Below are 27,056 nucleotides of genomic sequence, written 5' to 3'. Positions count from 1 at the left end.
CCCTCCCCTTCCTTTTTTTCTCTTCCTGTACCTTAATTTCTCCTCTTATGTTTTAAATTCACCCACAAAAAGGGAACCTGCAAAACCCTGGGCCCCCATTCAGCTTTAATAAAGACAGAACCCCAGTATGATAGGGAAAGATAAGATAAAATAGGAAAAGAGGGAAAGGATAGGACCTGACGTCCCTGGGTGGGGAAAAAAACATATTTTGGAACAATGCTGGGAGTGTCTGACCACAGCAAACTCCCTCAGGGAGTAAGGTTCCTCTTAAGAATGTAACAGACACCACCTACTGTCCCTTCACGTTCCCCTCAGGAATTTGACAAAAGACCTAATGAAAAATAAATAGACAATAAAACGTATGACTCACGTGGAACCCCACCCCTCATCCAATAGAAACGAGCCAATTAAAAAAAAATGACTCGGCATTTAGAATTACCTAGCCAGTAAGGGTAGAACCTGAGAAGAAACAAGGGAGGGGGAAAGGAAAGGAGGGCTGACGGGAATCATAAAACAAAGACTCTTGTCTGTTGTCGGGCCCCCCTCTGCAAAGAGGGCTTTCTTATACTCTAATAAGTTTTTGCCTGCTGCTCATTTTGTGTTCATCTCTTCATTCTTCCAAGGGGTGAGACAAGGAACTCTGGGTATTGAGGTAAAAAAATCCTGCAACACAAGCCTTGCTCTCAGGCTAACTCCTCCCTACCCCCACTTTGTGACCTCACTGCATGCCCCCAGGCGTGCTGTGTAATTTCCAGGATTTGTAAGTAATAAACCTTTTCTCTTTCAAAGTTTCCTGTTGGTTATTGTTGAAGGTGTCTTGCAATCTTAAGTATCACAGGGGTTGGTCTGGCAACAACATTGTTTATGGATAGCCTGAGGCACGCACAAAAAGCTATCTCATTAAAGAAAAAGATCTGTCAGGGATAGTCTTGCACCTGAGAGGTGGTAGAGATTGAGAGGGTTTAGAGTGAGCTCTGAAGAGAGAGGATAGTGGGGTAGGGGATGAACCCACAACCCATTCAGCCTCTTTCTGCCTGTGCATTTGAGAGTCATGCTTTCATTCTTATCTTTGAGATGTGGGGATATTGAAGTCCACAGAATTTTTGCAATCGTTATAAAAGAAAGTTCCTTTGTAAAAAGGTCTTCATTGTTGGGGTTTTTGGAGTGATGGTGGAGTTCGGAATGGATGGCCATTCTTGAGATGTCTTTGGTGCAAAAAGGTGGTTTCAGTAAAGCACGGGGACAGGACCTGTGGGCAGAAAGAGTTGTCCCTGGATTGTGAGGAGAGACTGATTATATACTTGGGTGTTGGGGGAGGTAAAGGTAAGGGGGAGATTGAAAAAGGATTTTCATATGTTAAGACTCACAAGGTACTGGAGGCCTAGCTATTGTCAAGCTAAGGTTGTTTTTCCCTTTCGCAAAGCATTAACATTAAGATAGTAGGGAGTTCCTGGAGAAATGTTCTACTCTGTCAGCCAAAAGTATAGTCAATGGGCTGCAGGTTATAAGGAAATTTATTTCTACCTGTTGCTTCCTTCTTGCCTTTGTTCCCCATATCACCTAAGGAGGGGTGATGTTGGGGCTCCAGGAAACTGAGTCTACAGGTTTCTTAGGCTATTGAGAACATTGCCTTTTTTTTTTTGTAATTTACTAAGATATTTGTAAACTGATGGAGACTCAGGTCCTGCATGACTGTGATCTCTATCAGCCATTTATTTTCTTTCCTTTTCTTTGTTCTTGGGCAGCCAGGAGTGCCTGAGGAATATCACACATATCCCACCTGGAGAAGAGTGTGTGCTAGCTTATGCGTGGCCCTTAGCTTGCCTGTGGTCGGTCATTAACAAGAGAATTTAACCAGAAATGAATAGAAGAAAAATATATGGAAAGCCCTAGAAGAAAACGTAGGAAAGAAGCTCCTTGACATTTGCCATGGCAATATGTTTTTGGATATGACATCTAAAGTATAAACAACAAAAACAAAAATCAACAAAATGAAACTACATCAAACTTAAAAGCTTCTGCACAGCAAAAGAAACAATTAACAAAATGAAAAGGCAATATCAGAGTGGGAAAATATTTAATAAATCATATACTAAATAAGGGGTTAATATGAAAATATATAAAGAATTTATATCACTCAATAACAAAAATGCAAATCTGATCAAAAAATGGGCAGAAGAACTAAATAGACATTTTTCCAAAGAAGACTTCCAAATGTCTAACACGTATGAAAAGAAGCTCAACATCACTAATCATCAGTGAAATGCAAACCAAAACCACAGTGAGATATCACCTGATACCTGTTAGAATGGGTGTCATCAAGAACATAAGAGATAAATGTGGGCAAGAATGTGGAAAGAAGGGAACTGTTATACACTGTTGGTGGAAATGTAAATTGGTTTCCCCACTGTGAAAACAATATGGAGGTCCCTCAAAAAATTAAAACTAGAACTATCATAAGATACAGCAATTCCATTCTGAGTATATACCCAAAGGAAATTGAAACAGAATATCAAAGAGATATATGCATCCCCATATTTATTGCAGCATTATTCAAAATGGCCAAAATATGGAAACAACCTAAGTGTCCATCAATGGATAAAAGGATAAAGAAGATGTATGTGTGTATCCATATACACGCATACAATAGAATATTACAGCGATGAGAAAGAAAGATATCCTTCCATTTGCAAAAACATGGATGGACCTTGAGCATATTGAGATAAGTCAGAGAAAGTAAGTACTGTATGATATCACTTACATGTGGAATTTAAAAAAGTCAAACTCATAAAAACAGAGTAAAAGGGTGGTTACCAGGGGATAAGAGTGGGGGTGGTGGTATAGGACAGATATTGTTTGAGGGTACAAACTTGCAACAAGTAGTAAATAAGCCCTAAAGATCTAATGTATAGTGAATATAGACAACAACATTGTATTATAATCATCAAAAGTGTGAATATGAATAAGAAACCTCACTAGAGTGGAGTTGGGAGAACAGAAGGGGGAGTTCCAGGCTCTGAGCTGTCAGCACAGAGCACAATATGGGGCTTGAACTCACCAACCGTGAGATCATGACCTGAGCCAAAGTTGGATGCTCAACCGACTGAGCCACCAAGGCCCCCCAAAAGGAGAAATTCTTGGTCCTTCAGATAACTGAATACAAACTGTCATAAACCTGGAAGAGCTTCAGTCTCAAAAAGCAAACAAACGAACAAACAAAAAAACCCACAAAACCTTGGTAGTGGAGTTTAAGAGAATGACTAAACAAGTTTTCATAGATGAAAGCCTGAGCCTCTGGTATGGAGAGAGTAGATATGTTTGTCAGGGTCCCGTGTCTAGGTGACAAGTGTGCTGAAGTAATCATAGACCTTTGAGAAGGCTTTTACACAGCCTTGTACTCCTCAAATACCTTGGCATATACCACTGACATTGCTGGCAGGCTGTGAGGTGATGAAGGAATTGTAAATTTACAATCAGAACTAAGGTGAAATTCACTTCTCAAGTGTCCAGTTCATTTTGATGATAAATGCAGACATGAAAGCCCACCTGCCTTGTGGGGGATTAGCTTAGGAATTCCCCAAGTTTACACCAATGGGTTAACAAGGCATAAAGAAATATAAAGTCATAAATTCTCACACCTGAGTTTGGGTAAAACAGATTCGCACTCCAAGAATATGGGTGCAAAGACACCCTGAGAAAAGGGAGGTACAAAAGTGCCAGAAATAGGGAGGTGCAAAGGCACCCCAAAATAGGGAGGGGGTGCAGCACCTCCCAAAATAGAGAGAGAGTGGCAAAGGCCTGAAATAGAAATGGCACAAAGGTGCCCAATACACAGGAATAACAAGATTAGATTATTCAGGGTGAAAGCACCCCAAATTTAGCACCATAGCAGAAAGCTGCTTTCATAGGAAAATAGGACCAGGTTAGGTAAATGGTGAATTGGACTATGGACCGCTGCACTGCAGGCAAAGCAGCCCAGAGCAGAGATGGTTAACAAGAGAGAAGGTGCCTTGTTAACCCTGAGGTTATTCCTCCTATCTGTCGCATCCCCCAGGCTGGCAAAGATAAACAGGCACGGAGTCTCCTGTCTGCTGTTAACAACCATCTACCCATCTGCCCAGCGCCAGGATTTTTGTTTTATATTGACCCCAAACCCAAACACTGTATATCTTCAAAACCCCCTTTCCCCCCTCACGTCCTCAAGTTAATGTTCATAGTTTCTTTGTCTCTTTGTACATGCCCATCATGTATGTAAGCCTTCTGATCTAAATAAATACGAGACCAGGCCCGTTATTTGGGGCTCTTGTCTTTTTCTGAACATTAGCCATCTCTCTCGCTTCAATCCTGTGTCCGCTCTTTTGCTAGACAAGAGACAACTTGAAACTTAGAGTCCATGACACTGCCTTTGTTTTTATTGATAAGGAATGCTCATTCTTGCTGTGAGCTTCTTCGATCCACTGGCTTCAGAAAATATCCCATTTTCCCACGCTACAGAAACACTACAGAAAGTACTATCTCCATAAGTAAAGGAAGTGCATGCTTAAAGAAGGAAGAAACATTTTTGAAAATTAAACAACGTGGTTGAGAAGAGAGTAATTATAAATCAAGTAGTAAATTCAGTAAAAGAAAGGTGTTCTTCTTTCCTATTCTTCATTCCTACTGAATTTTAGATTCATGTCGTTGATTTTAGAATTTCATGTGAAATTTGACTTATATTTTATCTCTTTAGCTTTTCATGTTACATTAAATAAATTAGTAAAGTTGTCATATTTTTGTTTCATACCTTTTAGATTTTGTTGGTATTGTGAAAAAGACTTTTCTATACACATTAGTTCTGTTCCTGTGAGTTCTCTTGACAGCTTTGCTTTCCAGAGACAAGTGATGCTGCACTACATCTGATCCTTATTGGCTGGAGAGAACATGTTCAATGTCAAATCGGTGTTCCACTTAAACACAACTTCTGCAAATGCTCTGTCTGTAAGTTCTCCTTTAGCTTATGTTCTCTTTTTGGTCACGAGGCGGTGGCAGTGTGGGAGTTGAACAGAGCAAGGCAGGGCTGCAAAGGCACTCTGAATGTGTTTTTCCCTTCCCCTGGTATCCTAAATCTGTCTCCAGGATTTAGCCCTTTAGGCCAAATGGTACTTATTAATACTGTAGTCAGAGATGATGGAATAAATCACCTCCATATAAGAAGAACTAAATATTACTAGAAAGAAAAAGCACTTCTGTAAGTGAAGCAATACAGTGGAGACAAAAGCTTATTATTTTTAGAAATTAATAATATAGTGTCAGATATACATACATACACACATTTATTTATTTATTCATTTATTTATTTATGAGTACTTTGCATACTGACTTTTGAAAATACATTACTAATTTTTAGTATGTCATGTAGATCTTGATCGAAACTGAATTAAATCCATATTATATTCCTCTCTGGGAACATAGTATTCTGCTCTGCTTTTTCATCTTTGGTGGTATCAGAAAAATTTTATAATGTTTTCTCTGATGATTCTTATATCCCTTGTTAAATATATGACTTAGTATTTTGGGTTTTTTTGGTTGTTGTTTTTGTTCTTGTTAATGGGTATTTTTTTCTTCTCCTCTACCTAAATATTTTTATCTTGTACTTCTTTGTGGCTTAGTCTGCCAGAGACCAATGATGCTGCCTCCCGTATGGTTTTAATTTGCCTGAGAGGAACATACCCAATGTCTTATTTTGGTTTCACTTAAACCCAACTTCTGCAAAGGTTGTCGCTACAGCCTGGCTAGAGAGAACTGGGTTGTGGGGTTGCAGATTTGGGTGAAGAAATGTGATAGCATGTAGACTATGGGTGTGCCTTCCAGAGTGCTCTGCTTCTCTATTGAGAAAAAGATTCCATATGCAAAGAGAAGTGAAGGGCCGAACAGTCATACGAAGGAATATGTATCACCCCTCTGATCTAGGTCACAACTAAGTGCTACACTTAATCCAAGGATGGGCTTGCGATCATAGGTCTGTAGGGAAATGACAACTATAAATATCAACATCATAAAGTGTTTACACTTCTAGAAATGCAGAGGATACTTCATTTATTTATATCTACTCAGTCCCAAGTGAGTTTCAGAATATGCTCTGCTCACTAAATTGCCAATGAATCCCAAATCAACTATTGGTTTGACCTGCATCAAGCAGGTGTGAACGTGATTTTTGCAGTTTCAGAGTCAACCAACACATTCTGCGATATGTAAATGATGGAAAGGAAGTCAGGAAGGGAGGGAGGGGATAGATCCAGCTATTTGCTTGGCTGTCTTATTGCTGGTTAGTTTCCTGTGATGGCAGAACCTAAAGTATGAGTGGCTATTCCCTCCTATTCCTTCCCTCCTCCCCTTTCCCACCTAATATAAAGAAAGGCAGGCTTCTTTTGGCTTTTGACACTAAGACTTCTCCCCCAGATGTATTGGATCCTGATCAACAAGGCTAGTGAGAAAATAAAGACAGATTGCCAGGTTACCCTTCAGACATGATGATAATGATAATTAATAAAAATTATAATAATAATAATGCCTAATAATTACTGAGTGATTTCTATACGGCAGACACTCTTCTGCTAAGTGCTTTTACTATATTAACTGGCTTCATCTTCATGATACCATGAGGTAGGTATACTTTACCAGCTAGGAAATTGTCGCATGGAGGAGGTGGACGCCTGCCTAAGGTTGCACCATTAGTAAGGGGTGGAGCCAGAATTCAAACTCAGGCCGTCCAACCAGAGAGGGGTGACTGTGCTACACTGTGGCCCGGAAGGGCATTTACATACACTTCCCCTCACGGGCACTAGACCACATAATTCTTCTTCTTCTTTTTTTAATGTTTATTATTGAGACACAGACACAGAGTGTGAGCAGGGGAGGGGTAGAGAAAGGGGGGGTGACACAGAATCTGAAGTAGGCTCCAGGTTCTGAGCTGTCAGCACAGAGCCTGACGTGGGGCTCGAACTCACAAATTGTGAGATCATGACCTGCGCTGAAGTCGGTCGCCCAACCAACTGAGCCACCCAGGCGCCCGACCACATAATTCTTCTAAAGAAGGAATTAGGCACCTGGCCACATACACCTTCAATGGCCTCCTCCTGGCAGTGTTTCACCAGTATGAGCCTTTGGTGGAGAGTTACATTTTTGTAGCTCTTCTCTGTGGGCACCTTATGGGTAGAAAAGAGCTGTTCCCCATCTCTCTGTTTTTCATATCTGTCGCAGTATTTTGTTCCTGCATGCATGCCTGCAGGGATGAACACTCCTGGTCAGTTCTAGTGTCATTTATCTAAGGGTTATTTAAAAAGGTGACACATCTTAGAGATTTCATGCTCAGCTGAAGATTCTGAAATTTTGTTCAGTTATACTAGAAATATTACAGGTAAAACACTTTGAGTCTAAAAAGTGTTCAGCTTCATCAAAAACCAAAGCAGTTCCTGTGCTGAGACCATTGCTAAATGCAGTCAAAGGGTCAAGGCTTGCACCCAGTCCCAGAAGTTCTAACACAAAAGCTGCTGTACTTTAACTACAGACTGGACATTTATTCTGAAAGTTTCCTTTTGCAGGAAAAACAGTGTGAAATTCAATAGGGCTCTCCTGTCTCTGCTTGCTTGAGTGGCACAGTTCCTGGGTTTTGAATTTAAGGCTTGCTGGATTTGGGAAGTGTTTGTGTTTTTCCTCTTTATCTGTGAGGTACAAAGTGGTAACTATTTTAGTTACGTGAAATGAGTGGGTAAAAAAGAAAAAATTGGAGGGAAATGAGAAATAGAAATGACTAAGATATATAAAAGGATTGAGGGGCACCTGGGTGACTCAGGTGGTTGAGCATCTAACTCTCGATTTTGGCTCAGGTCACGATCCCAGAGTTGTGGAATGGAGCCCTGCAATGGAACCTGCTTAAGATTCTCATTCTCTCTTTCTCTCTCCCTCTACTTCTCATCCCTGCTCACATGCTCTCTAAATAAATAACTAACTAAATAAAAGGATTGAAAAGTGGGCTTGGGAGGATAACTAAGATTGGAAAGTTTGTGGTCATGATCCCAGAGGGACTGTGAAGTCATATGGGAGGAGAAGAAAGGCAGAGAAGAGACCCAGTGGGGACAGGGTGGGCAGGTAACTTCAGAAATTCTACACAATGTTCCATATGTAAGTGTTTCATATACCAATTTCACTGAACTGAGATGTTAATGGAGTTTCCATGCCCCCTTCCCTGCCTGCCACCACACGTTTGGGTATGCCTTCTTTGTGGTTTAGTCTGCCAGATACAAATGATGCTGCCTTCCTTTTTTTGCTTTGTTAGCTGTAAAGACAAGTATTTAACAATTTATCACGGTTTCTCTTAAGTGTGGTTTATGCAAAGATTTATGTTCCATCATTCTTCCTCTTCAACCACAACATGGTCTAATAACTACTTCCTATGCCCAGGCAGCTTCTCCCTTCCTACAACCATCAAATGTGTTAGTTTCTCTGAGGTTTCAATGCACATTTTAGATAGTAACAGAGTCTTTGGTCAGTCCATCAAAAAGCTTCACACAAGATGTGAAGCACATCAGAACAAACTATAAGTAAAGACATCAAAAGAGTGTAGATTAATACTCCCAACTGTGAAGGCAATTTTCAGTTAGTCACTATATTTTACAGGGTACCTTCTAGGCATATGAAGCCAGCATAGTAGTAACTACACTGCAAAACTTTCCAAATGCAGTTGGGAAACCCATTTCAATACGCTGAATCTGAAATTGTTTGGCATGATAGTGAGAGTGCCTAGTTATGGACCAGACAGACATAGGGCCACTGTCTCAACAGTGGCCTCAACTCTCTCTCTCAACAAAGAGACAGGTTTGAAGGGAGAGGGCTGCAGTAACCAGGGGGCTGGACCTACAGAGCTCACACTTAAACAGAGATAGGAGCCATGCTGCCTGCCAGCTCAGGGTGTAGGCAATAAAAGGTCCCCTGCTGGAGGCCAGCATATCAGTATATGCTGGCATATGCTGGCCATCAGTACGAACATTAGTATATTTTCCAAACAGTGAGTCCTTCAGGGCCTGGGCTAAATTAACCAGCACTCTCCCAATGGTAAGTCTGATAAATCAGCCCTAATTTGCTTTGTATTTTAGAATTTTCTAAATGCAATAGCTGATAATTTGAGCCACATTGGTTTACACTGCTACTGACTCAAGAGCCATGTTGTAACTCAAGTATAAGAATAGGATTTTGCATTGCTATGCAAATTTATCAGTGACAGTTACTGTGTCTCACTACCCATTCACATACCTGTTCTTTTCTGGTACTGAATAAAAATATATGACATTAAGACGTTTGTAACAAGATTGATACCATGAAAGGCTCACTTTTAGCTCTCTAGAAGTCTGACTCTTAGAGTTTGTTGTATCTTTCTTACTCTTGCTGAGGCATCATCCAGTAAGCTTGCAAATTCTGTAATCTCTTTCTTCCAATAGATTTACTACATCTAAACTTAAATATAAGTCTAGGAATCCTTTCTGACACTAGGACACTGAAAAGAAGCATCCTTCTATTCCCTTATTTACTCAACAGATCTTTTGATCAACTGGAGAGTCTGGGCTACCCTAGCAAAGGATAAATTTCTCTCCTAATTATCTCAGTTACTGGGGCTCCTTAATATGGGAGTTTTTACTGTATCACATGGGGAAAATGAAGGATATGACTGACTTTGTGGGGTTGGTTTGGGGAGATCAGCTGCACTGTGTCAAGTAATTCAGTGAAAGGCACTGTCGTTGCTTCCTACTCTGAACATTTTGATCTGAACATTTCCTTCACATCAGAGCTCCACGCACCTCTGATAAATGGTGAAGAGATTCTGAGAATGTTTCTGAAAACCTTTAGCATGACAGAATTTGGTCACTTCATATTGCTATTTCTTCTTGATTTGGTTTTGGAAGTTGGTGACTTTCTTTTTTTAATGTTTATTTATTTTTGAGAGAGAGAGAAAGACAGAGTGTGAGTGGGGGAGGGGTAGAGAGAGGGGGAGATACAGAATCCGAAGCAGGCTCCATGCTCTAGGCTGTCAGCACAGAACCCAACACAGGGCTTTAATTCACAAACCGTGAGATCATGACCTGAGCCAAAGTTGGACACTTAACTGACTGAGCCACCCAGGTAGGTACCCCAAGTAGTTTGTGACTTTCTAGGAATTAGTCCAACTTATCTAAGTTATCTGATTTATTTGTATATACTTGTCCATACTATTGCCTTTAAAAAATTGATGTATAATTGACATATAACATTATCTTAGTTTCAGGTGAACAGCATAATGATTCAATATCTGTATATATTGCAAAAATGATAACCATAGTAAGTCTAGTAACATCTGTCAACATAGATAATTACAAACATTTTTTTTCTTGTGATGAAAACTTTAAAATTTGGGGGCACCTGGGTGGCTCCATTGGTTAAGCATCTGACTCTTGATTTTGGCTCAGGTCATGATCTCACAGTTGGTAAGATGGAGCCCTGTGTTGGGCTCTGTGTTGAGCATGGAGCCTGCTTGGGATTCTCTCTCTCCTTCTCTCTGCCCGTCCCCTGCTCATGTGAGCGCTCTCTCTCAAAATAAATAAACATTTAAAAAAACTTTAAAATTTCTACTTCCTTCACTTTCAAATATGCAATACTGTATTATGAACTATAGCCAACATGCCATACATTACAACCTTGTTATTTATTTATTGTTTTATAACTTTTGACCTCCCCATAACCAATTTCACCCACCTTCTCTGGCAGTCACCAATGTTTTCTCTATAATATGAGCTTGGATGTTTTGTTTGTTTGTTTGTTTTGTTCTTAGATCCCACATGTAAGTGAGATCATATGGTATTTGTCTTTCCCTGTCTGACAAATTTCAATTAGCATAATACCTTGAAAGTACATCCATGTTTGTCATAAATGGCAAGATATCATTTTTTATGGCTGAATAATATTCCATTGAATATATACCATGTTTTCTTTATTCATTCATTCATCAATGAGCACTTAGGTTGCTTCTATATCTTAGCTATTGTGAATAATTATGCAACAAACATAAGAGTGCAAATATGTCTTCGAAACCCTGTTTTCATTTCTCCTAGGTATATACCCAGAGTGGAATTGCTGAATTGTATGGTAGATCTACTTTTAATTTTTAGATTCTTTTTCTTTTTTGCTGATCTGATTTGGCTAATTGTGCTGCCATGTCTTTGAATTCGGTGATCCTTTCTTCTGTTTCATCTACTGGTGAACCCCAATAGTGTATTTTTTTTAGTTATTTTATTCTTCAGCTTTGTGAATTTTATTTGTATTTTCTTTTCCTTTGTTGAAATTCTCCCTGTGTTCATCCATTTTTCTGCTGAGTTTGGTGAGCACCTATAAAGAACCACTGCTTTGAGCTCTTTATCTGGTAAATTTCTTCTGTCCTTTCCATTAAGGACTTTTTTTCTGAGGTTTTATTTGGTTCTTTTGTCCGGAACAGATTCCTCTGTTTCTTCATTTTGCTTGACTCTGTGTTGATTTCCATGCCTTAGATAAAATAGCCACCTCTCCTAGTTTTGAAGGAATGGCCTTGTGTAGGAGATGCACTTTATTTTTCAACCCTGCTTTAGCTTTTGGTTGACTCTCAGACTTTCGTGATTATCTAAGCAACTATTTTATTTTCATCCTTGTTCAAAGTCCATGCTAATCTTCGCTGTATTGTTCCAATTTTAGTATATGTGCTGCCAAAGAAAACACAACTTGTTTTATTTTCAGGGCTTCTAGTAGCTTAGGGTATGCCAAAACCTGTCAGTGTCCTAAATGGGAGGATCTCAGTTAACACCAAGATTCAATCTGTTTGGAAGCCAGACCCTCAAGCAGCAGCTTTTAAGGAGGCAAATATATGCAGTGTTGTGGGACTGCAAACATAAGCCCTTCTGGCCACCAGAGCCTGACAATCTGGTGGTGTCCTTTGGGTGGCAATTGCAAAAATTGTCATGCTAGTGTAGAAGCTCCTTTCTAGGAGATACTGGCTAGTTAGAGCTAGGCAGTGGGGGAGCCCAATGATGGTGTCCACCAGCCTATGTTCCTTGAAAACATCTCTATAGCATCCTAGATATGCCCCTCAGGCTGATGCTCCAGGACAAACAAATAGGCTTCTTTCACAGACAGACTCAGTGTATGTTTCAGTCTGCTGTCTGGGCAGCGCCCTTGAGGCAGTAACCTTCCAAGAATTTTCTTCCTAATTGTTATAGTCTTGTGGGATCAATTAATGCAGCCCCCCCCCCCCACTTGGCCACTAGAGCCAGATAACCAAGGAATGCCCTGAGGTCAGTGGTCTTAAAAACTGAGGCAACAGACACATGTAAAATCTCCCCTCTAGGAGATACTGGAACTTTGGAGCATGGTAGAGGGAGAACATAAAAATGTCAACCACCAGCTGGAGCAAGGCAGAAGGAAAGTGTAGCAATGTCTCCTACCAGCCTCTGTCCCTGAAGAATACATCAGCAGGCTCCTAGATATATGTTAAATTAGATGCCTGCCCCTTAGGCTGATGCTTTAAGAATAAGCAAATGAGCATCCTTCATATAAAGTCTGGGTGCCTCGCAATTGGCTAGTTCTGTGCTGGGCTCCAGGATGAATGAGTCCAAGTGTACAAACCTTTAAAGAGGCATTTTTCAGTTGAGCATATCTTTTTTTGGAGGCAGGGTATGGTGTATTTTATTGGTGGTACATAACAAAGGAGGGCTCCCTAAGGCCTTCCCCTTCTTCAAGGGGTCTGGGATGGAAACTGTTTCAAGGTTTGGAGATTCTCAGTGTGCTGGGGGATGAGTTGGGGCAAGCAGCTAAGGACCTCTCTCTTCTTTTTTTGCTTCACTGGGGCTGGATGTTCAGGGGTCTCTTGCTCCTTGGAAGTCATGTGGACAATAAGGTTCACCACCCAGTGGCTGTAGCCAAATTTATTGTTGTACCGGGAAATGAGCTTGACAAAGTGGTCATTAAAGGCAATGCCAGCCCCAGCATCAAAGATGGAAGAATGGGTGTCACTGGTAAAGTTGCAAGAAACAACCTGGTCCTCAGTGTAGCCCAGGATTCCCTTGGCCCAACATCAAAGGTGGAAGAATTCACGTCACTGTTAAAGTTGCAGGAAGCAACCTTATCCTCAGTGTAGCCCAGGATACCCTTGAAGGGGCCCTCTGATGCCTGCTTCACCACCTTCTTGATGTCATCATATTTGGCAGCTTTTTCCAGGTGCAGGTCAGATCCACAACTGATGTGTTGTGGGTAGGGACGTGGAAGGCCATCCCAGTGAGCTTCCCATTCAGCATAGGGATGACCTTGCCTTCAGCCTTGGTGACACTGATGTTTTGGGCAGTCCCTCAGCTATCACACCACAGCTTCCCAAGGGGCCATCCACACTTTTCTGGGTGGCAGTGATGGCAAAGACTGTGGTTATGAGTCCCTCCATGATGCCAATGTTGTCATGGATGATGTTGGCCAGAGGGACCAAGCAGTTGGTCATTCAGGAGGCATTGCTGACAGTCTTAAGGGAGTTGTCTCATGGTTAATGCTCATCACAAACATGGGGCCATCAGCAGAAAAAGGGCAGAGATGATGACCCTCTTGGATCCACTTTTCAAGCGAGCCCCAGCCTTGCCAATAGTAGTAAAGACACCAGTGGACTTCACAACATATTCAGCACCAATATCACTCCATTTGATGTTGTTGGGATCTTGCTCCTGGAAGGTGGAAATGGGCTTTCTATTGATGACAAGTTTTATGTTCTCAGCCTTGACTGTACCATTAAATTTGCCATGGGTGATTTCATACTAGAACATGTAGTCCATGTAGCTGAGGTCAGTGAAGGGGTCACTGATGGTGAAAATATCCACTTTGCTAAAGTGAAGGCAGCCCTGGTGACCAGGTGCCAAATATGGCCAAATTCATTTTACTCCAACCTTCACCGTCATATCTCTTGAAATCAGGAAATATGATGCCTTCAGCTTTTTTCTTTCTCGGAATTGCCTTGGCTGTTTGGAGTGTTTTGTGTTTCCACACATATTTTAGGATTATTTTTTCTATTTTTGTGAAAAATGCCATTGGAATTTTGATTGAGACTACACTGAATTGGTAAATCACTTGGGGTAGTATGGATATTTTAATAATATTAATTCTTCCTATCCAAGAATATAGGATATCTTTCTACGTATCTGTGTCTTCTTCAATCTCTTTCATCAGTGTCTTATAGCTTTTAGAGTACAGTTCTTTAAATTCCTTTCAAAGAACTGGTTAAACTTATTCCTATGTATTTTATTGTTTTTGATGTTTTGTAAATGGTATTATTTTTTATTTCTATTTCAAACAGTTCCTTATTAGTATATAGAAATTGCTGCTGATTGCTGATTTTGTATCCTGCAAATTTACTGAATTCATTTATTAGTTCTAACAATTTTTGGTGGGGTCTTTAAGATTTTCTATATAAAAGATTCTGTTATTTATAAATAGCAACAGTTTTACTTCTTCTGTCTGTTTTGGGTGATTTTTATTTCTTTTCCTTGACTGATTGCTCTGGTTGGGACTTCCAGTATTAATGAAACAGAAAGAATGGGCATTCTTGTCTTTTTCTTGATCTTTGAGGAGAGTCTTTTAACTTTTCACCATTGAGTATGATGTTAGCTGTGGGCTTGTCATATAAGGCCTTTATTATGTTGAGGAACATTCCTCCTATACCCAACCTTTTGAGAGTTTTTATCATGAAATAATGTTGAATTTTGTCAAATGCCTTTTCTGCATCTACTGAAACAATAATATGATTTATATTCTTCATTCTGTTAGTGTGGTGTATCGCATTTATTTATTTGCATATATTGAACCATCTTTGCATTCCAGGGATTAATCCCACTTGATCATTGTGTATGATTCTTTTAATGTGTTCTTGACTTCACTTTGCTAGTATTTTGTTTAGGATATACGCATCTATGTTTTTCAGGGATGTTGGACTGTAATTTTTTTTTTTTCTTGTGTCATTGTCTGACTTCAGTATCAGGGTAATGTTGGCTTTGCAAAATGAGTTTGGAAGTGTCCCTTCCTCTTCAATTTTTTGGAAGAATTTGAGAATGATTGTTACTAATTCTTATTTAAGTGCTTGGTAGGATTTACCTGTAAAGTCATCTAGTTTTTTTGTTGGGAGATTTTTGAGTACTGATTCAATCTCCTTCCTTCCTATTGCTCTACTCAGATTTTTTATTGCTTCATGATTTAGTCTTGGTATGTTATGTGTTTTTAGGAATTTATCCATTTCTTCTAAGTTATCTAATTTGTTGGCATATAATTGTTCACAGTAGTCTTTAATGATACTTTTTATTTCTGTGGTATCAGTTGTAATTTCTCCTATTTCATTTATAATTGTATTAGTTTGAGTCATCTTCTTTTTTATTAGTCTAGCTAAAGGTTTGTCAATTTAATTTGTTTCCAAAAAACCAACTTTTAGTTTCATTGATTTTTTTCCTACACTTATGATAACAGGTTTATTATAAAGGATGAAAATCAAGATTAAACTCAGAGTGATGTTTGGGAGTTTCCCAAATGTGATATGATACTTTTGTGCATTCAGGATGCATTACCTCCTGACACTTTAATGTGTGTAACCAAACATTGATCTTTTTTTAATTGTCTTTATGGTCTCTATTTCACTTATGTCTGTTTTAATCTTTATTATTTCATTCTTTCTGCTAACTTTGGGCTTAGTTTATTCTTTTTTTTCTAGTTCTTTGAGGCCTAATATTAGGTTATTTTTTTAGGTCTTTCTTTTTTACATAGGCTTTTATTGATATAAACTTCCCTCTTAATTTTTTTTAGTGTTTATTTATTTTTGAGAGAGAGAGAGAAAGAGACAGAGAGAGACAGAGAGACAGAGAGCAAGCAGGGGAGGAGCAGAGAGAGAGGGAGACACAGAACCTGAAGCAGGCTCCAGGCTCTGAGCTGTCAGCACAGAACCTGACATGTCTAACTCATGAACCGCGAAATCATGACCGGAGCTGAAGTCAGACACTTAACCGACTGAGCCACCCAGGGGCCTCTAAACTTCCTCTTAGAACTGCTTTTGTTTCATCCTATAGGTTTTGATATGCTGTGTTTCCATTTTTGTTTGTTTCAAGGTACATTTTGGTTTCCATTTTGATTTCTCCTTGATCCACTAGTTGTTTGAAAGTGTGTTGTTTAACTTCTACATATTTGTGAAATTTTCAGCTTTTCCTCTTGTTGCTGATTTTTAGTTTCATACTATTGTGGTCAGAGAAGGTACTTGATATGACTTCAATCTTCTATTTATTAAGAGTTATTTTGTGACCTGATATATGATTTATTCTGGAGAATATTCTTTGTGCACTTGAAAAGATATATATTCTGCTACTTTTGAATGGAATGTTCTGTGTATGTCTGTGAGATACATTTGGTATCTCACAATCAATATATTTGGTCTAAAGTGTCATTCACTTCCTTTTTTTTTTTTTCTGTTCATTTTCTGTCTGGATGATCTATCCATTACTGAAAGTGAGATATTGAAGTCCCCTACTATTATTGCATCGCTGTCTATTCTTCCCTCCAGATTTGTTAACAATTGTTTAATATTTAGGCACTCTGCTATTGGGTGCATATATGTTTAAAATTGTTATATTCTCCTAATGAGTGGACAGTTTGATCACTATATAATGATCTTCTCTGTCTCTTGTCACTGTTTTTGACTTAACGTCTATTTTGTCAGATATAAGTATAGCAACTCTTTCTCTGTTTTCATTTCCATTTGCCTGGAATCTTTTTTCCAACCATTCTTTTTTAGCTTATGACTGTCCTGAAAGCTCAAATGGGTCTCTTGTAGACAGCATTTCATTTTTTTTAATCTATTCAGTTACTTTCTGTCTTTTAATTCTAGAATTTGAACCATTTATTTTTAGAGTAATTAGTGACAGGTAAGGATTTGCTATCCCCATTTTGTTAATTGCTTTTTGTTTCTTTTGTAGTTCCTTCATTCTTTTCTTCCTCTCTGTACTTCTTCATGAGTTGATTATTTTTTTGTAGTGATATGCTTTGATTCTTTTCTCTGTATTATTTGTGAATTCATTATAGGTGTTTTGCTTTGTTATCATGAGGCCTTCATAATACATCTTATGGTTGTAAATATCTATTTCAAGCAGATAGCAACTTAAGTTCAATTGCATAAAAATGTTCTAACCATTTACTTTCCCTCTCCATTTTTCCTTGTCCCAATTTAAATCTTTTGTATTGTGTATACATTAAAAATATTGTAGCTACAGTTATTTTAACACTTTTGTCACTTAACCTCTATGTTAGAATTCAAACTGGTTTACCCACTACCATGCAATATTAAATATTTTTTTTTTTGAGAGAGAGAGAGAACATGTGGGGGAGGAGACAAGAGAGAGGGAGAGAGAGAATCTCAAGCAGGCTCCATGTTCAGCATGGAGCCTAATGTGGGGCTTAATCCCGGGCTTGATCTCATGACCCTGAGATTACCACCTGAGCTGATACCAAGAGTCAGATGCTTAACCTACTGTACCACACAGATGCCCCAATGTTAAAGTGTTTTTAACTTGACTAAACATTTCCTTTTTTAGTGAATTTTATATTTTTATATATGTTTTCATGTTACTCATTAGCATCCTTTCATTTCAACTTGAAGAACTCCCTTAAGTATTTCTTGCAAGCAGGTCTAGTGGTGATAAATTCCCTCAGCTTTAGTTTGTATAGGAAAGTTTGTATCTCTCATTCACTTTGGAAGGACAATTTTGCTGGGTAAAGTATTTTTAGTTCAAATATTTTTCTTTGAGCACTTAAAAATTTTTTAAATGTTTTGTTTATTTTTGAGAGAGATATAGAGACAGAGCACGAGTGGGGGAGGGGCAGAGAGAGAGGGAAACAGAATCTGAAGCAGGCTCCAGGCTCTGAGCTATCGGCACAGAGCCTGATGTGGGGCTTGAATTAATGGACTGTGAGATCATGACCTGAGCTGAAGTGAGGTGCTTAACAAACTGAACAATCTAGGTGCCCCTTTCTTTGAGAACTTTTAATATATCATCCCACTTGCTCCTGGCTTACAAGGTTACTGCTGAGATATTTTCATAGCCCTATTGGGATTTCCTGGTTTGTGATGAGTCTTTTTTCTCTTGCTGCTTTCAAAGTTTTTTGCCTTTGCTTTTTGAAATCTTTATTTTAATGTGTCCAGTGAAGAACTTTTTGGGTTGAATATGTTTGGGGATATTTGAGCTTCACATATCTAGATGGCTATATCTCTCTCCAGGTTATAGAAGTTTTTAGCCATTTTTCTTCAAATAAGTTTTCTGTCCCTTTCTCTCTCTTCATCTTTTGGGATTACCAAAAGTGCAAATATTATTCTCCTGATTATACATCATAATTCATGTAGGGTTTCTTCATTTTCTTTCATTCTAATTTCTTTATTTTCCCCTGACTGTATAATATCAGGAAATCTGTCTTCATGTTCACAAATTTTTTTCTTCTGACTGACTGATTCTGTTGTTGAAGATCTCTATTGCATGTTCATTTCATTCATTGTATTCTTTAGCTTTAGAATTTCTGTTTGATTCTGTTTTGTGAATTCTTTGCTGAACTTATTTTTTTCATGTATTCTTTACCTGAGTTTGCTGAATTGTTTGTGTGTATTCTCTCGGAATCTCACTGAGTTTCCTTAGAATAATTATTTTGGCATTTTGGGGGGATAACTCACAGATCTTCATTTCTTTGGGGTCAGTCACAGGAAACTTACTGTGTTCCTTTGGTTCTGTCGTGTTTTCTTGGTTTTTCCTGTTTCTGATGGCTTTGTATTGGTGTCTGCACATTTGAGCACACAGTCACCTCTTCTAGTCTTTTCAGACTGGCTTCACCAGGGAAAGACTTTTACTGAAAGGTGGTTGTGATGCTACAGCTGGTGGGATACAGCATTTTAGTTCCTTGGAAAGCGCAGTGGCATAGTCTCTGTGCAGCTCCATCAGCTGACCTTGACATTGGCCAGACTGTGGTGGTCTTTTGTGGTCAAGACTGCAGAATTTCTGTGAGTGGCAGTGGTGGATGAGTCTAGTAAGATCCTTGCAGGTGAAGGCTGTTGCAATTTTCTTGTTCTTTTTTTCCCGTGGTTTGAAGTTCTAGCCTAGAGGATCCACAGTAGCACTTGCTCTGGTGTGTTGGCACTCTGAGGAATAACTGGCCCAGGATTCTGGAATCAGGTGCACAAAAACTACCATAGCACCTGGGTCCTGGGGCTCAAGTGTGTTTTCTAAGGCAGTGTTACTGGTGTCTACAGTGTGGGTGTGTGGAGATATCCCATGGAATGAGGATCTGGGTCTTGGGGCTCCCTTCAGTGACTCTGGGAGGATAAAAGAGGAAAACACAGAAGCAAGGGTCCTGGGATGACAAGGGAGAGCAGTGGCTTGGGCCCAGGGACCATGGTGCAGTAGCAGCACAGCCTGTGGTAATGGCTCAAAATTCCAACTCTAGCCCCAGAGAGGGGTCATAGGACAGAAGAAGCAGTCCCTGATGATCTCATTGTTGTTTTGATTTGTATTTCTCTGATGATGAGTGATATTGAGCATCTTTTCATGTGTCTGTTTGTGATCTGTATGTCATCTTTGGAGAGGTGTCTGTTTATGTCTTCTTTCCATTTCTTACCTGGATTATTTATTTTTTTAGGTGTTGAGTTTGATAAGTTCTTTATAGATTTTGAATACTAGCCCTTTATCTGATATGTCATTTGCAAATACCTTCTCACGTTCCATAGGCTGCCTTTTAGGTTTATTGATTATTTCCTCTACTGTGCAGAAGCTTTTTATCTTGATGAAGTTTGCTTCATCATGTTTGCTTTTATTTCCCTTGCTTCCAGAGTCATGTCAAGTAAGAAGTTGCTCCAGTCAGGGTCGAATAGTTTTCTACCTGTGTTCTCCTCTAGGATTTTGAAGCTTTCTTTTCTCACATTTAGGTCTTTCATCTATTTTGAATTTGTTTTATAAGAAAGTGGTCCAGTTTCATTCTTCCGCATGCTGTTGTCCAGTTTTCCCAGCACAGCTTGTTGAAGAGACTGTCCTTTTTTCATTGGATATTCTTTCCTGCTTTGTTGAAGCAGGATGCATGGGTTGACCATATCGTGTGTGGGTCCATTTCTGGGTCCTACATTCTGTTCCACTGATCTATATGTCTGTCTTTGTGCCGGTACCATACTATCTTGATGATTACAGCTTTGTGATACAGCTTAAAGTCTGGAATTGTGGTGCTTCCAACTTTGATTTTCTTTTTCAACATTACTTTGGCTATTTGGGGTCTTTTCTGGTTCCATATAAATTTTAGGATTGTTTGTTCTAGCTCTGTGAAAAATGCTGGTGTTATTATTTAAAAAAATTTTTTTTAACGTTTATTATTGAGAGAGAGACACAGAGCATGAGCAGGGGAGGGACAGAGAGAGGGGGAGACACAGAATCCAAAGCAGGCTCCAGGCTCTGAGCTGTCAGCACAGAGCCTGATGCGGGGCTCGAATTCACAAACTGCGAGATCATGACCTGAGCCAAAGTCGGTCACTCAACCAACTGAGCCACCCAGGCGTCCCTGGTGTTATTTTGATAGGGATCGCATTGAATTTGTACATTGCTTTGGATAGTGTAGACATTTTAACAATATTTGTTCTTCCAATCCATGAGCATGGAATGTTTTTCATTTTTTTGTGTCTTCTTCGATTTCTTTCATAAGTTTTATAGTTTTCAGAGTACAGATCTTTTACTTCTTTGGTTAAGGTTATTCTTAACTATCTTATAGTTTTTGTGCAATTGTAAATGGGATCGATTCCTTGATTTCCCTTTCTGTTGATTCCTTATTGGTGTACAGAAATGCCACACATTTCTCTACGTTGATATTTTATCCTGTGACTTTGCTTAATTCATGAATCAGGTCTAGCAATTTTTTTTGGTGGGCTTTTCATGTAGAGTATCATGTTGTCTGTGAAGAGTGAAAGTTTTACCCCTTCCTTGTCAGTTCAGATGCCTTTTATTTCTTTTTGTTATCTGATTGCGGAGGCTAGGAATTCCAGTACTATGTTGAAAAACAGTGGTGAGAATGGACATCTTTGTGATGTTCCTGACCTTAGGGGGAAAGTTCTCAGTTATTCTCCACTGAGAATGATATTACCTGTGGGTCTTTTCAATATGGCCTTTATGATGTTGAGGTATGTTCTTTCTATTACTATGTTCATGAGGGTTTTTTCAAGAAAGATCCTGTATTTTGTCAAATTCATTTTCTGCATCTATTGAGAAGTTCATGTGGTTGTTATCCTTTCTTTTATTAATGTGGTGTATCATGTTGATTGATTTGCCAATATTGTACCACACCTGCAGCCCAGGAATAAATCTCACTTTATCATGGTAATTCTTTTAATGTATTGTTGGATTTGATTTACTACTATCTTGTAGAGCATTTTTGCATTCATGTTCATCAGGGAAATTAGTCTGTAATTCTCCTTTTTAGTGGGGTCTTTGTCTGGTTTTGGAATCAAGGTAATCCTTGCTTTGTAGAATGATTTTGGAAGTGTTATTTCTATTTCTATTTTTTGGAACAGCTTCAAAAGAATAGGAATTAATTCTTCTTTACATGTTTGGTAGAATTACCCTGGGAAGTCATCTGGCCCTGGAATCTTGTTTGTCGGGAGATTTTTTATTACTGATCTAATTTCTTTACTGGAAATGGGCTTGCTCAAGTTTTCTATTTCTTCCTGTTTCAGTTTTGGTAGTTTATATGTTTTTAGGAATTTGTCCATTTTTTCTAGATTGCTCAATTTGTTGGCATATAATTTTTCATAATATTCTCTTATAATTGTTAGTGTTTTTGTGATGTTGGTTGTGATCTCTCCTCTTTCATTCATGATTTTATCTATTTGGGTGCTTTCCTTTTTCTTTTTGATGAGTCTGACTAGGGGCTTATCAGTTTTGTTAATTCTTTCAAAGAACCAGCTCATAGTGTGGTTGAATGGTTTTACTGTTTTTATTTTTTTTTATTTCAATATCATTGACTCTGCTCTAATCTTTATTATTTCCCTTCTTCTTCTGGCTTTGGGCTTTATTTGCTGTTCTTTTTCCAGCTCCTTTAGGTTTAAGGTTAGATTGTGTTTTTGAGACATTTCTGCCTACTTTAGGATGGCCTGGATTGTCATATACTTCCCTCTTAAGACTGCCTTTGCTGTATCCCCAAAGTTTTAGACTGTCGTGTTTTCACTTTCATTTTTATTTCTTCTTTATTTTCTTGGTTAACCCATTTATTCTTTAGTAGGATGTTCTTTAATCTCCAAGTATTTGTGGTCTTTTTAAATTTTTCTTGTGAGTGACCTCAGGTTTCAAGTTGTGGTCTGAAAATACACATGGTATGATCTTGATCTTTTTATACTTGTTGAGGACTGACTTGTGACCCTGTATGTGATTTATTCTGGAGAATGTTCCATGCGGACTTGAGAAGAATGTGTGTTCTGCTGCTTTAGTATGAAATGTTCTGAATATATATGTTAATTTCATATGGTCCAGTATGTCATTCAAAGCTAATGTTTCCTTGTTGATTTTCTGCTTAGATTATCTTTCCATTGTTGTTAGTGAAGTGTTAAAATCCCCTACTATTGTGGTATTATTATCAATGAATGTTTTTATGGTTGTTATTAATTGATTTATTCGTTTAGGTTCTCTTAAGTTGGGGGCATAAATATTTATAATTCTTAATCTTCTTGACGGATATACCCCTTAATTATGATATAGCACCCTTCTTCATCTCTTATTATAGTCTGTGTTTTAGCATCTAGTTTCTCTGGTATAAATATGGCTATTCTGGCTTTCTTTTGATGTCCGTTAGCATGATAGATGGTTCTCCAACTGCTTACTTTCATTCTGTAGGTTTCTTTAGGTCTAAAATGAGTCTCTTGTAGGCAGCATATAGATGGATCTTGTTTTTTGTTTTTTACTTTTATCAATTCTGATACCCATTGTCTTTTGATTGGAACATTTAGTTCATTTGCATCAGAATGATTATTGAAGGATATGAATTTAGTGCCATTGTGTTGCCTGTAGAGTTGGTGTTTCTGTTGGTGTTCTCTGGTACTTTCTAGTCTTTGTTGCTTTTGGTCTTTTGTTTTGTTTTGTTTTGTTTTTTTCTCCACTCAGAGAGTCCCCCTTAAAATTTCTTGCTGGGCTGGTTTAGTGGTCACAACCTTGTTTAGGTTTTTGTTTTTGTTTTTGTTTTTTGTATGGGAAATTCTTTACCTCTCCATCTATTCTGAATGACAGCCTTGCTGTCTTGGCTCCATATTTTTCCCATTCAGCACACTGAGTATGTTCTGCCATTCCCTGCTGGCTTACCAAGTTTCTGTGGACAGATGTGCTGCAAACCTGTTTTGTCTTCCCTTTTAGGTTAATAACTTTTTTTCCTTGCTGCTTTCAAGATTCTTTCCTTGTCTGTGTATTTTGTAAATTTGACTATGATATACCTTGCTAATGTTCAGCTTTTGTTGAGTGTAATGAGAGTTCTCTGTGCTTCTGGGGTTTTAATGTCTGTGTCCTTCCTGAGATCAGAGAAGTTTTCAGCTATAATTTTCTCACATAAACCTTCTGCCCCTTTTCCTCTCTTCATCTTCTGGGACTCTTACGATATGCATATTATTCGTTTTTAATAAGTTCCTGAGTTCTCTAAGTCTGCCTTCATGATCCTTTACCTTTGTTTCCCTCCTCTTTCAGCTTCATTATTTTCCACAATATTTTCTTCTATATCACTGATTTACTCCTCTGCTTTGTCCATCCTGTCTCTCATTTTAAGAGAGAGAGAGTGCGAGTGGGGGAAAGGATCAGAGGGAGAGGGAGAGAGAGAAAGAATCCTAAGCAGCCTCCATGCTCAGCTCAGAGCCTGATGTGGGGCTGGATCTTATCAATGGTGAAATAATGACCTGAGCCAAAATCAAGGGTTGGATGCTTAATAGACTGAGCCACCCAGGTGTCCCTAGGTTTTAGTTTTTTTTTAATCTCTGCAGAAAGGGATTCTCTGGTGTCTTCTATGTTTTTTCCAAGCCCAGCTAATATCATTATAGTCGTGTTTTTAAATTCTAGTTCAGACATCTTCCTTAGATCTGTATTGATTAAATCCCTGACCATGATTTTTACTGCCTGTTCTTTCTTTTGGGGTGAATTTCTCTGTCTTGCCATTTTTTCTGGAAAAGAAAAGAAGAAAAAAAAAAGACACACACATACAAAAAAAAAAAAAAAACTAAGGAAAAAAAACAAAAAGCCCCCCCCCCCCCCCAAAACTAGATCTTGGGTGTGTTTTGGTCTGTTTGTTAAAATAATCTAGATCATAAAATAAAATAAAATAAAATAAAATAAAATCAAAAAACAATAAAATAAAAAATAAAATAATATGTATATGTAAAAATAAAATAATACTAAAAAAGAAAAAAAGGAATAAAAAATAAGAAAATAAATGAAAAAATAAAAATAAAACATAAAGAATAAAAGTAAAATGAAGGTTAGATCCTATTTCCCCTAAAGCTGAAGCTTTGCAGCACTCTATGATCAATAGATTTGCTGTGAGCAAAGGGTTTGTGCTGGTCTTCTGGGGGAGGGGCCTGCTGTGTTGATTTTCAGGCTAACTTGTTTCAGTGCAAATGTGCTTCTGGGTGCAGGTGGTAGGGCTTGGTGTGACTTAGGCCTTTACTAGGTCTGGTGTTTTACTCCCCGAAGGCTTTCAGCTCTGAAGGGAGGAATGAATATTGTGTTGCTCAGCTCTATAGCCTGGGAGCTGAAAGTTCAGAGTCCCCACCCACACTCTTTAGGGCAACCTCAAAGAAGAGCAATCAGTAACACCTCTTGGGTCCCCAGTTTCATTCAGAGTCCTGTGTTCATGCTCCCTGTGTCAGAGCTATTTTATTTTATTTTATTTTATTTTATTTTATTTTATTATTTTATTTTATTTTATTTATTTTATTTTATTTATTTTATTTTATTTATTTTATTTTATTTTATTTTATTTTATTTTATTTTATATTTTATTATTTTATTTTATTTTTTTATTGCAGATGCACAACTGCGTTTCAAAACTCTAAGTTTTAGGGATTCCTGTGGGGTGGACCCATGCTATTCCTCTGGTAAAGGGTCTTGCCCTGCTTTTGCCAGCTTTTCTGAAAAAAGCAGTTACACGACTGTGCAGCAGTTCAGAATTTATGTCAAAAGACAGCAGAAAGCTGGCACCCCTGCTTGCTGCCCTCAGCTGGAGCAAGTGCCCACTCCTATGGCTGGAAACAACACAGCGTGTTGGCTTGACCTTTCTTGTGACCCAAGGGATCATTAGATCATGCTGTTACTCCTGGGATTCTGCCTTGTTTCGTCACCTGAGCACCTTTAAACCAGGCACATCTGACATGGTAGCAGATGGTTAACAGTTCACTTTTTGTGCTCCGATGCTTATACTCCTTTGTGGCAGCCTCTATGAGCACATTCCCTTCCAGCGGCCATACCCAGAGCAATATCTCCCCTGGTAAACTCTCCTCACCTCCTACATTCCAAAAGCGGTCACTTTTCTACCTGTAGACTTGCAGTTTTTGTTCTCTCAGAACTCAGATTGATTTCTTCAGTTTTCAGAAGGATTTAATAACTATCTAGCTGTGCTCAAGAGACAGACAAGCTTAGGGTCTTCTTACTCCTTTGCCATCTTAACTCCTTCCCCTCATAATTGTTTTAAAAATAATTGTTATCTCTATTGGTATTTTCTCTTTGACACAATATTGGCATAATACCTTCTTTTACTTTTGAGATCATACTTTCAGTTACATCTATGAACCTAGTTACAATGGCTACTTCTAGGACTTTTCCTATTAAATCCAGCATCTGGTTATTTTCATAGCAGTTTGTTACCTTCCTTTTTTTTTTTTTTAAGTTTTATTTTTAAGTAATCTCTACACTCAATATGAAGTTCAAACTCACAACCCCAAGATCAAGAGTCACATACTCCACCAATTGAGCCAGCCAGCTGCTCCTGCTTCTTTTTTTCTGATGTATTGGTCATGCTTTCCTATTTCTTTGCATGTCTCATATTTTTTATTGGAAACTACACATATTAGGAAATATATTATAGTGTCTTTGGATGCTAACCTTGCTCCTGGGGCTTGTTATTTTTTCTTTCCTTCTTTTTTTTTTTTTTTTTTTTTTTTTTTTTTTGGTATAATGATTGACTGAATTGTTTCTGTGAAGTCTATTTTTGTTCCCTCACCCCACAGAGCTAAGCCTCTGATGTTTGTTCTCAATGAGGAACATCTATCATTCCAGGACAGTGGTACTGGTAGGACTCTTCCACTGTTTCCTTCATCACATCTAGCTGTTAAACTCCACTAATTGCCATTGCTTTCAATAGTACCCTGGGGGGTAAATTTCTCTATGAACTAATCCAATGAGATTGTGAGTCTTTCTGTGGAACAGTTTCTGAGGTCAGTGGCTGATATTTGTTCTGATCCTGAGAGGACTCTTCTCAGGTGACTTATTCCCCAGTTTTTATCTGCAAACTAGCTAACCTATAGTCTAAGCTGTATCTTCATTGCTTTCCACCACAAACTACTATTCTTGGAAGTGCCTTTGATTTAAACTTCATGCTCTGTTGCAAATGAAGTCACTTTCTCAAGGAATACAGTAGGAGGTATCTGTTTTATGGCCTATTTATCACCCCAGGCAAAATATTTGAGCTAGGATCATGAAGCTAGGTGCAGAGACAATGGTAAGCTTCTCTCTGAGTGATACTTCCACTCTAAGGTCAGAGCACATGGTGCAGGGAGTGGCCAACAGCTTGAAGCTCTCCTGGCTTGACTCTCCTGGCATGGAGTCACCACATTATTAGCTAAGGAAAGGGCTAGTGGGGCCCCGTATTCTCAGCATGCCACACTCAAGGTAGATCCTTCATTCCACTAGTAGTGGTTGGGCAGAAGATGAGACTTCTCACCTCTAGACTGTGCTCATTTGGGACTTAACCTCAGCAAC

At 38.6% G+C, this 27,056-nt stretch overlaps 1 non-coding gene and 1 pseudogene across 1 annotated transcript; both read right to left on the bottom strand.

Annotated features, from left to right (window-relative positions):
- Window positions 1-11,642: 11,642 nt before the first annotated feature.
- Window positions 11,643-11,754, bottom strand: LOC132668103 (U6 spliceosomal RNA). Its single transcript, XR_009605470.1, has one exon. It is a non-coding gene; the product is annotated as a U6 spliceosomal RNA (small nuclear RNA).
- Window positions 11,755-12,766: 1,012 nt separating this feature from the next.
- LOC132667910 (glyceraldehyde-3-phosphate dehydrogenase pseudogene) lies at window positions 12,767-13,945 on the bottom strand (annotated as a pseudogene).
- Window positions 13,946-27,056: the final 13,111 nt, after the last annotated feature.

This window comes from Panthera onca, chromosome B2 (assembly GCF_046562875.1).
Source record: "Panthera onca isolate mPanOnc1 chromosome B2, mPanOnc1 haplotype 2, whole genome shotgun sequence".
NCBI classification, from domain to species: Eukaryota; Metazoa; Chordata; class Mammalia; order Carnivora; family Felidae; genus Panthera; species Panthera onca.
Note: the sequence above shows the minus strand (reverse complement) of the source record. Positions and strands in the feature narration are given on the sequence as shown.